The sequence below is a fragment of the Cetorhinus maximus genome, chromosome 2 (genome assembly GCF_964194155.1).
Source record: "Cetorhinus maximus chromosome 2, sCetMax3.hap1.1, whole genome shotgun sequence".
NCBI classification, from domain to species: domain Eukaryota; kingdom Metazoa; phylum Chordata; class Chondrichthyes; order Lamniformes; family Cetorhinidae; genus Cetorhinus; species Cetorhinus maximus.
Window position 1 is genome coordinate 178,542,734 of NC_135880.1, and position 10,341 is coordinate 178,553,074.

Here is a 10,341-nt window from a genome sequence, read left to right on the forward strand (position 1 = left end):
TCTAGAAAGCCAGTTGGTGAATGATAGAACTGAAGCCAATCTTCAGACACTTTTATATTTATTTACAGAGTTAATCATTACAAGCATGCACCTCCTAACTGCAACAACCACAGTTTGAATCTATGTTATTTATAGGAGCCTCAAGTTAATGCCCACCACCTGCATATAAAAAAAATTTTTTACACCCAGCTCTCCTCACTCTCAGGCTGCAACTGCAGCAGCAACGAGCAGCAAATGAGCCACAGGTGAGAACAATTGGGGAGAATGAGCTCTTTTAAAGCCAACCTAATAAACTAAATTAACAAAATGAGAGATAAAATAAACACAGCCCCTAAGTTAGGTTAGCTGTATAACCAAGGACAAAGTTTAAAGAAAACTTACAAACATCAAATCAAAATGTGATTAAGAGGGTCGATAAAGCTGCCCAGCCCCCGCAGTGCCCACCGGGCACGGAAGGCCTCGACGGTGCTGGCAGACACTGCGTGCTCCCCCTCCAGGGACACCTGGCTGTGAACATAGCCGTGGCAGAGGGGCAAACAGTCGAGTGGGACAACCCCCTCGATCGCCCGCTGCCTGAACCTATTAATGGCTAACTTGGCCAAGCCCAGGAGCAGGTTCATGAGGAGGTCCTCCTCCTTCATGGCTCCCCTCTGCACTGGGTGAACACCTGCATAAAGTTGAACACAATTAATATACAATTAACAACTATTAGCATAAAAGGGCAAGTTCTTAACAACTCAGTGATTTCTAATTGATTACAATCGGTGGGGTTGGGGTTGGGGTTGGGGTTGGGGTTGGGGTTGGGGTTGGGGTTGGGGTTGGGGTTGGGGTTGGGGTTGGGGTTGGGGTTGGGGTTGGGGTTGGGGTTGGGGTTGGGGTTGGGGTTGGGGTTGGGGTTGGGGTTGGGGTTGGGGGAGGTGTGGCAACAGCACAGCCTATGGGGAATCGTAGAATCATTGAGAGCAACTTCCAGATCGCTACGGTTAACAGCGCATGTGCAAACTCTAGGAGTTGCTGTCAATTTCATTGGAATGCTGACAGTTTCACTTTCATTAGTAACTTAATATCCAGGCCCTTATGATTGACAAATGCACTGCAATGTTTTCTTTTCCCCCGAGGAGCCAACTAATGAAGTGACTTAAATCTGGTGAGTGATACATCACCGGTTAGATCCAAGGGATGGTTTATGGGGTGCATTAAAGTATCAATAGTAAAGCTTCAATTTGGATTAATCTAGTCAATGTGTTCTTACCTGCTTCAGATTAACTATCATTTTTGCCCGGTTGCTATGGGAACATTGCAGATGGCTGCCTGATTAATCTGCAGGTTATGTTCAATTCTGTTTGAAACCTGTTGGTTCTCAGGAAATGCTTAAGGCAGGTGGTTCGATGGATGAATTTCACTACATTAATACAGAGAAGCAGCTTGTAGCTGGAAACATTTAGTCCGCAGTGAGTTCAATTGATTGTCTCACCATTATTAAGAAAACAAATACTAGAAGATAACAAATTAAAATCTAAAATCCATAGAACCATAGAAAAGTTATGGAGCAAAAAGAGGCCATTCAGCCCATCATGTCTGCGCCAGAACAAGTTTTGGTAACGTTTCTGCCCAGTTGGACAAGTCGGGATTTTTCTGGGGGTGGGTGGTAGCGGGTGGTGGGGCGGAATAGAAAATTCACTTAACTTGCATGAGAACTGAAGAGGCTCAAACGTTTTACAAGACTGAGATGTACTGGCATAGGTTCCGGATATAAGGTTTCTAACTCTAGCCAGATGCAATCCTGGAGGTATCATCACGCGTCTTCCCATTGCCTGTTTAACATGTCCATTGTTACACCACACTGCCAATTGGAAAGACAACAAACTTTACACTACCCAGTTGGATGATTCATAGAATCACAGAAGTTTACAGCACAGAAACAGCCATTCAAGCCATCGAGCCTGTTGCAGCTCTTTGAAAGTGCAGACTTGCTTCGTCCAACACCCCAACTTTTTGTCTGTAACCTAGTAAGTTACTCATCCTCAAATACCTGTCCAACTTTCTTAACGTCACAGAGTCATTTATGGCACAGATGGAGACTATTCTGCCCATCACATCTATGCCAGCTCTCTGCGGAGCAATCTCATCAATCCCACTCTCCCACTCGATCTCTGTAGCCCTGCAAGTTTATTTGCTTCAAGTGCCCATTAAATTTCCTTTTGAAACTTGTCTCTACTTCCCTTAAAATTATTGATGGAATCAGTGCCACCCTTTCAGGTCGAGCATTCCCAGATGCTGATAGCTCACCGAGTGAAAGCACTTCTCCTCATCTCCTCTCTAGATATTTATTTATTATTTATTTATTCATTCAAGGGATGTGGGCTTCACTGGCTGGGCCAGCATTTATTGCCCATCTCTAGCTGCCCTTGAGAAGGTGGTGGTGAGCTGCCTTCTTGTACTGCTGCAGCCCATGTGGTGTAGGTACACCCACAGTGCTGTTAGGGAGGGAGTTCCAGGATTTTGACTCAGCGACAGTGAAGGAACAGCGATATATTTCCAAGCCAGGATAGTGAGTGACTTGGAGGGAGGCCAGGTGGTGGTGTTCCCATGTGCCTGTTGCCCTTGTCCTTCTGGATGGTAGCGGTCGTGGGTTTGGAAGGTGCTGCCTAAGCAGCCTTGGTGAGTTCCTGCAGTGCATCTTGTAGATGGTACACACTGCTGCTACTGTGCATTAGTGATGGAGGGAGTGAATGTTTGTGGATGTCATGCCAATCAAGCGGGCTGCTTTGTCCTGGATGGTGTCAAGCTTCTTGAGTGTTGTTGGAGCTGCACTCATCCAGGTAAGTGGAGAGTATTCCATTACATTCCTGACTTGTGCCTTGTGATTGGTGGACAGGCTTTGGGGAGTCAGGAGGTTAGTTACTAGCTGCAGGGTTCCTAGACTCTGAGCTGCTTTTGTAGCCACAGTATTTATATAGCCAGTCCAGTTCAGTTTCTGGTCAATGTTAACCCCCAGAATGTTGATAGTTGGGGACTCAGTGATGATAATGCCATTGAATATCAAGGGACAATGGTTAGATTCTCTCTTGTTGGAGCTGGTCATTGCCTGCACCTGTGTGGTGTGAATGTTACTTGCTACTTGTCAGCCAAAGCCTGAATATTGTCCAGGTCTTGCTGCATTTGGACATGGACTGCTTCAGTGTCTGAGGAGTCGCGAATGGTGCTGAACATTGTGCAATCATCAGCGAATATCCCCAATTCTCACCTTCTGATGGAAGAAAGGTCATTGATGAAGCAGCTGAAGATGGTTGGGCCTAGGACACTACCCTGAGGAATTCCTGCAGTGATGCCCTGGAGCTGAGGTGACTGACCTCCAACAACCACAACCATCTTTCTTTGTGCTAGTTATGAATCCAACCAGTGGAGAGTTTTCCCCCTGATTCCTGTTGACTCCAGTTTTACTAGGGCTCCTTGATACCACACTCTGTCAAATGCTGCCTTGATGTCAAGGGCAGTCACTCTCACCTCACCTCAGGAGTTCAGCTCTTTTGTCCATGTTTGAACCAAGGCCGTAATGAGATCAGGAGCTGAGTGGCCCTGGCGGAACCCAAACTGGGCGTCAGTGAGCAGGTTATTTCTAAGCAAGTGCCGCTAGACAGCACTGTTGATGACCTCTTCCATTACTTTACTGATGATGGAGAGTAGACTGATGAGGTGGTAATTGGCCGGGTTGGATTTGTCCTGCTTTTTAGTGTACAGGACATACCTGGGCAAATTTCCACATAACCGGGTAGATGCCAGTGTTGTAGTTGTAATGGAACAGCTTGGCTAGGGGTGCGGCAAGTTCTGGAGCACAAGTCTTCAGAAATATTGTCAGGGCCCATAGCCTTTACAGCATCAGTCATTTCTTGATATCATGTGGAGTGAATTGAATTGGCTGAAGACCGGCATCTGGCCAAGATGGATCACCCACTCGGCACTTCTGGCTGAAGATTGTAGCAAATGCTTCAGCCTTATCTGTTGCACTGATGTGCTGTGCTTCCCCATCATTGAGGTGGGGATATTTGTGCAGCCTCCTCCTCCAGTGAGTTGTTTAATTGTCCACCACTAATTAAGGCTGGATGTGGCAGGACTGCAGAACTTAGATCTGATCTTTTGGTTGTGGGATCGCTTAGCTCTATCACTTGCTGCTTAGCATGCAAGTAGTCCTGTGTTATAGCTTCACCGGCTGACACCTCATTTTTAGACATGCCTGGAGCTGATCCTAACGTGTCCTTCTGCACTCTTCATTGAACCAGGGTTGATCCCTGGCTTAATGGTAATGGTAGAGTGGGGCATATGCTGGGCCATGAGGTTACAGATTGTGTTCGAGTACAATTCTGCTGCTGATGGCCCACCAACGCCTCATGGTTGCTCAGTCTTAAGTTGCTAGATCTGTTCAAAATCTATCCCATTAAGCATGGTTGTAGTGCCACACCACATGTTGGAGGGTATCCTCAATGTGAAGGTGGGGCTTTGTCTCCATAAGGACTGTGCGGTGGTCACTCCTACAGATAATGGACAGATGCATCTGTGGCAGGCAGGTTGGTGAGGATGGGGCCATGTATGTTTTTGCCTCTTGTTGGTTACCTCACCATCTCCCACAGACCCAGTCTACCAGCTATGTCCTTTAGGACTCGGCCAGCTTGGCCAGTAGTGGTGCCACCAAGCTACTCTTGGTGATGGATATTGAAGCCCCCCCACCCAGAGTACATCTACGCCCTTGCCACCCTCAATGCACTGATTCATCAGCGGAGGGAGGATGGTACCTGGTAATCAGCAGGAGGTTTCCTTGCCCATGTTTGACCTGATGCCATGAGAAGTCATGGGATCCGGAGTCAATGTTGAGGACTCCCATGGCAACTCCCGCCCGACTGTATACCATTGTGCCGCCACCTCTGCTGGGTATGTCCTGTCCCACCGGGATGATGATGGTGGTGTCTGGGACATTATCTGTAAGGCATGATTCCGTGGGACAATAGCTGTAAGGTATGAATCCGTATGATTCTGTGAGACAGCTCTCCCAACTTTGGCACTAGCCCCACAGCTGTTAGTAAGGAGGACTTTGCCAGGTCGACAGAGCTGAGTTTGCTGATGTCTTTTCCGGTGCCTAGGTCGATGCCGGGTGGTCCATCCGGTTTCATTTAGTGATTTTCTAGAGGTTTGATACAACTGATTGGCTTGTGAGGTTATTTAAGGGTCAACCACATTGCTCTGGACCTGGAGTCACATATAGGCCAGACCAGGTAAGGATGGTGGATTTCCTTAGTGAACCAGATGGGTCTTTACAGCAATCGACAATGGTTTCATGGTCGTCATTAGACTTTTAATTCTAGATTTTTATTGAATTCAAATTTGACCATTGGAACCCGGGTTCCCAGAGCATTACCCTGGGTCTCTGGATTACTAGTCCAGCGACAATACCACTCTGCCACCGCCACCCCCTTTTAAATCTATTTTAAACCTATGATCGCTGGTTGTTGATCCAGTTGCTTGACTGGGTGAGTCTTGACTGCCAATCAATCAGCTTTTTCCTTCCCACCTCCAACACGTTCATAATGAATAAAACAAATATGTTGAAAGAAAATTACTCTTTTTTAAATGCCCCGTAATTCTTGTTCTCCATGGCATTGCTGGCAGCAGGGTCCTGGACATTAATTTTCAATTCCTGGATGCATTAGCAGCCCAATTCAGATCCTGTTAGTTGTCAAAGCCTGCCTACTCCTTTCAACTGATCTAACCCCATCTTTTTTTTTAAAGCAATTAGCTTGCTGTTTAATACCACAGAAAGTCTGGGAAACCAAGAACAGTCGATGACAGTGACAGGCAATTTAATAGCTGACGTTGTCTATGCCACAACTCTAGAGAGTCAGGCACAGTTTTTCCGTTAAAGTTCACTGCTCTGGGGCAGCTCAAGGACAATCATACCCACAACATTTTGAAGCATCAGGCTGGTAATAAGGAAGTCCCACGACTTCAACGGGTGAAAGAGGTCATTGTATTCCCTTAATATGTTGCCACATCTCTCTTGCGAAATGTTTCAATTTGTGCCATATTATTATTCTTTCTGTAAAGCAGCTTCAAAGCTAAGCTGATTTCCATCAATTTAATCCCCAATACATGCATAGTGGACATGACTGATTAAGGTTTACTTTATGGTTGTGTCCCTTTAAAAAGTGGCCAGTTTAGTTTGGTTTTCGATTGATGACACTGGGACAAACCAACGCCTAAGATCGCATAAGATCATAAAAAATAGGAGCAGGAGTAGGCCATTCGGCCCATCGAGCCTGCTCCACCATTCAATAAGATGAGGGCTGAATTGATTGTGGCCTTAACTCCATTTTCCCACCTGTCCCCCCATAACCATTGACTCTCTTGTCAATCAAAAATCCAATTAACTCCACCTTGAATATATTCAATGACCCAGCCTCCACTGCTCGCCAGGGGAGAGAATTCCAAAGGCTAACAACCCTGTGAGAGAAGAAATTCCTCCTCATCTCCGTCTTAAATGGGAGACCCCTTATTTTTAATCTGTGCCCCCCGAGTTATAGTTTCCCCATGAGAGGAAGCATCCTCTCAGCATCCACCTTGTCAAGACCCCTCAGAAACAAGATTACCCCTCATTCTTCTAAACTCCAATGAGTCTCATGTGCTTAGCAAGAGTGGGCATGCTTTTTGGTAAAATTGGTACTTTATTATAATTTTATTATAAAGGATAACTATTACACAACTAAGACTGCTGTGTTTGATTGTTCAGTTGTGTAGCTGCACTTACGTAGGCTTTCGGTTACAAATAGTTTTACTACCATTTCCATGTTCCAATTAATGTAACACTGACAAGACATTTAAAGTAAATGTTATCTCAATGTAAACTCTTGTTCTAGTTTCAAACACACTGGAAAGCAGCAAGCAACGTCTAGAGTTAAAATATCTCTGTAAATCTCTTTATCCTCGCCACTGTGCTGGGTTGGTACTTAGGATAATACAGTGACACAGCACACTGAGAAAAAGAAAGAAGGACTTGTAGAAACTGAACTAGGCTAGCCATATAAATACTGTGGCTACAAAAGCAGGTCAGAAACTAGGAATCCTGCGATGAGTAACTCACCTCCTGACTCCCCAAAGCCTGTCCAACATCTACAAGGCACAAGTCAGGAGTGTGATGGAATACTCTCCACTTGCCTGGATGAATGCAGCTCCAACAATACTCAAGAAGCTTGACACCATCCTGGACAAAACAGCCCGCTTGATTGGCACCCCATCCACAAACATTCACACCCTCCACCACCGACGCAGCAGTGTGTACCATCTACAAGATGCACTGCAGGAACTCAGCAAGGTTCCTTAGACAGCACCTTCCAAACCTGCGACCACTACCATCTAGAAGGACAAGGGCAGCAGACACATGGGAATGCCACCACCTGGAAGCTCTCCTCCAAGCCACTCACCATCCTGGCTTGGAACTATATTGCAGTTCCTTTACTGTCAAAATCCTACAACTCCCTTCCTAACAACACTGTGGGTGCACCTACACCACGTGGATTGCAGTGGTTCAAGAAGGCAGCTCACCATCACCTTCTTGAGGGCAATTAGGGATGGGCAATAAATGTTGGCCCAGCCAGTGACATCCACATCCCGAGAATGAATGAAAAAAGATTCTATAGCGCCTTTCATGGCCTCAGGATGTCCCAAAACGCAAAGTGTCAAACCGAGGCCCCTGTCTACCCTCTCAGGTGGATGTAAAAGATTACATGGCACTATTTGAAGAAGAGCAAAGGAGTTTTCTCTATTGTCCTGACCAATATTTGCCCCTGAGCCAACATCACTGATATAGATTATCTGGTCACGTTCGCAGTGCCATTAATGGGAGCTTGCTGTGTGCAAATTTGCTTCCGTGTTTCCTATGTCACAGCAGAGAGTGGGCTTCAAAAAAATTACTTAACTGGCTGTAAAGCGATTTGGGACATCCTGAGATTGTGAAGGGCGCTATGTAAATGCAAGCCTTTCCTTTATTTCTATTGAATAGAATCTAATTGATATTTATTCCTTCATTCGGTCTTTGAGAGTTGGAAATTTTCCTGGAATCATGCCATGAGTCGTGTTTTGAGGTGCTTGAATTCAGAGAGACGGTTGTATTCGAAACACTTGTGCAGATACGTTCTTGCAGATGGAGCGGCCATTCTCCTGCATGAGAGGCTGTGATAACATTTTTTGGGTGATCTTTTGCTTGTGACTGCTGATGGGGAACTGCCAATTACTGTAAGAGAGGAAGCTGCCTTTGCAGCACTCTGATGTCTGTGAGTAAGCAGGACTAGATCAAAGATGACCGGTGCATATTTCATGAAGATGTACCAGGCAGGGGTTTTGCCATCGCTATGGCTACCAGCTAGCATCTGTGAGAAGTGAATTAAAATTTAGTTGCTTGTTAAAGATTTATGGATTTCTTATCAGGGCAGACGCAAAAAAATAAATGACTAATTGCTGACTTCTTGCGTGCATTTTAATTAAGGCTGTTCTTTGAGACATTGAAAGGCACTGCCTTGTGATCAACAAATTCAGCACAGACCTCTACGATTTAACATGGGATCTTCCTAAACAGTGTGGAAGACTACCAGAAATCTGTGCATAGCTGCTTTGGAAATGGTTATTCAGTGTCAGAATTTTTTAATTCTTTCATGGGATGCAGACATCACTGGCAAGGCCAGTATTTGTTGCCCATCCCTAATTGCCCTTGAACTGATTATCTTGCTGGGCCATTTCAGAGGGGTAGTTAAGAGTCAACCACATTGATGTGGGTCTGAAGTCACATGTAGGCCAGACCAGGTAAGAGTGGCAGATTTCCTTCCCTAAAGGGCAGTAGTGAACCAGATACGTTTTTACGATATGATGATCATGTCATGGTCAGCATTACTGAGATTAGCTTTCAATTCCAGATTTATTAATTGAATTTAAATTCCACCAGCTGCCATGATGGGATTTGAACCCATGTTCCCAGACCATTAGCCTGGGCCTCTGGATTACTAGTCCCATGACATTACCAGTGCAGCAGCACCTCCCCCTGTGGGTGTTATTGGCAACGCCAGAATCTATAGGCCATCAACCATGCCTCAATGTAACAGATTGGCTCATTAGGCCTCATCAGGGGGCAGTTAAGACTTAACCAAGTTGGTGTGGGGACTGGAGTCACATAAACGCCCAGACCGAGTGAGAAAGGTGAGTCTCCTTCCCTAGAGGATATTAGCGAACCACTTGGGATCATTCTACTGCAACCAGAGGGTGACTAATTTTATCAGCGAACACGTGGATCAATACTCCAAAATTAAGTAAATGTTAAACAAACTGACAGCTTTTTTTCTTAATTTTTTGTTATTGAGGGGTATGGCAGCTTAGGCAACATTTACCGGATCAGTAATCCAGGAGCTAACAAGGGTGATCTGCAGACGTGAGTTCAAATCTCACCACGGCCCTCGAGGAATTTAAATTTGGAATAAAGAGCTACCCTCATTAATGGTAACCATGGCCAGAACTTTATGCTGCCCTGTCTGACTTTTGGATGAGACATTAAACCAAAGACCTCTCGGGTGGTAGTGTAAGGTCCCATGGGCCTATTTTAGAGAAGAGCAGAGGAGTTCTCCCCAGTATCCCGGTCAATACTTATCCCTTAGCCAACATCACAAAACCAGTTCATCTGGTCATTATCTTATTGCTGTCAGTGGGACCTTGCTGTGTGCAGATTGGCTCCTGCATTTCCTTACAATGGTAACTATGCTCCAAAGGTAATTCAAAAGTGTTTTTGGGATGTCCTGAGGTTGTGAAAGGTGCTATAGAAATGTAAGTCTTACTTTGCACGCTGGAAATAGTTTAACATTGAAACATAGAAAATAAGAGCAGGAGTAGGTCATTTGGCCCCTCGAGCCTGCTGCGCCATTCAATATGATCATGGCTGATCCTCTATCTTAATGCCGTACTCCTGGGCCCCCTCAATATCCCTTGATGCCCTTAGAGTCCAGAAATCTATTTATTTCCTTCTTAAATATATTCAGTGACTTGGCCTCCACATCCCTCTGTGGTAGAGAATTCCACAGGTTCACCACCCTCTGAGTGAAGAGGTTTCTCCTCATCTCAGTCCTAAATGGCCTACCCCATATCCTGAGACTGAGACCCCTTGTTGTAGACCCCCCCAGCCAGAGGAAACATTGTCCCTGCATCCAGTCTGTCCAGCCCTGTTAGTATTTTATATGTTTCAATGAAATCCCCTCTCATTCTTCTAAACTCCAGTGAATGCAGGCCTGGTCGGCCCAATCTCTCCTCAAAAAGCTA